The sequence below is a fragment of the Suricata suricatta genome, chromosome X (genome assembly GCF_006229205.1).
Source record: "Suricata suricatta isolate VVHF042 chromosome X, meerkat_22Aug2017_6uvM2_HiC, whole genome shotgun sequence".
Lineage (NCBI taxonomy): Eukaryota > Metazoa > Chordata > Mammalia > Carnivora > Herpestidae > Suricata > Suricata suricatta.
Window position 1 is genome coordinate 18,101,130 of NC_043717.1, and position 1,416 is coordinate 18,102,545.

Here is a 1,416-nt window from a genome sequence, read left to right on the forward strand (position 1 = left end):
TCAATAGTCTAACCAACTCACCCATATTGTCCTTGGACTTCCATCAAGAGGCTCTATAATCCCAATCTTTGCAATTTAGAACAATGGATGTATGCAAATAAATACAAGTCTTAGCATGAATAACTGCGACCATTACATGGACCTAACATATCAGTAGAGTATCTGTTAGATTCCAGAAACTGTGCTAGGCACACTGTCCTATTTCTTTCAAAGAAGGGTGGATGTTTTGTTTTGTTTTTAATTCATATGAAATCTGAGATTTATAATGATAGATTTATCAGCCTTTTCATAACTCCTTGAACAATGAAATACACTTTGGATTTAAGTTTTCCTCTCTAAAAATAAGATATTGCCTTAACCCGATTTGGCGACATGAAGCTGCTCACTCACAATCTGCTGAGCTCGCATGTGCGGGGGGTGGGACCCCGTGGCTTCCCTCTGCGCCTCCAGGCCACCGAGGTCCGCATCAACCCTGTGGAGTTCAACCCCGAATTCGTAGCGCGTATGATACCCAAGGTGGAGTGGGCGGCGCTTCTGGAGGCGGCGGATACCCTGCACCTGGTCGAGGTACCCAAAGAGCCAATTGAAGGGTATGAGCATGACGAGAAGTTTCTGAAGAAGATGCACCACGTGCTGCTGGAGGCGGATGTGTTGGAGGGCACCCTGCAGTGCCCAGAGTCTGGACGTCTGTTTCCCATCAGTCATGGGATCCCCAACATGCTGCTGAGCGATGAGGAAACCGAGACTTAATTTGCCAGTCACCAGCTTTTCGTTCTGTAACCGTGTATATTTTGCTTAGGTATATCCCTGTTTTCAAGGTCATGTGTCTCCCCAACCCTTGACCCAGTGATGTACGAAACACAGTGTTCTTGAGCTCGATATATTTTTTTTTCTTCTCATTAAAGGTTCAAAACCAAAAAAAAAAAAAAAAAAAGATATTGCCTTAATTTGGGGGTCTTGCTTATGTTAGTAAAGAAAACAAAATGAGGTATGTTCTCTCCATTGCAAGTATGACTTCAAGGTTGTTATGTTGGGACACGTAGGTGGCTCAGTCAGTTAAGCATATGACTCCTGGTTTTGGCTCAGATTATGATCTCATGGTTCATGAGTTCCGGCCCGGCACTGGGTTCTAAGCTGACAGTGCAAAGCCTGCTTGGGATTCTCTCTGCCACTCCCATGCTTATGCTCACACACACACACACACACACACACACACACACACACACACACATTCTCTCTCCCTCTCTCTCTCTCTCTCTCAAAATAAACTTTTTTAAAAAAGGATGTTATGTTAAACTGAGAGATTTAATCAGGTAGTCCAAAATATTGTTTTTCCCAGGTGAATAAATTTTATTTTTTGTCCTTGAGAAGAAGGTCTAAGGAAACTTGCCACTGGCTAATGAGGAGGAGAGGGAT

The 1,416-nt window shown here is 43.6% G+C and overlaps 1 pseudogene; it reads left to right on the plus strand.

Moving 5' to 3' along the window:
* Positions 1-359: 359 nt before the first annotated feature.
* LOC115284065 lies at positions 360-765 on the plus strand (annotated as a pseudogene).
* The last annotated feature ends 651 nt before the right edge of the window (positions 766-1,416 follow it).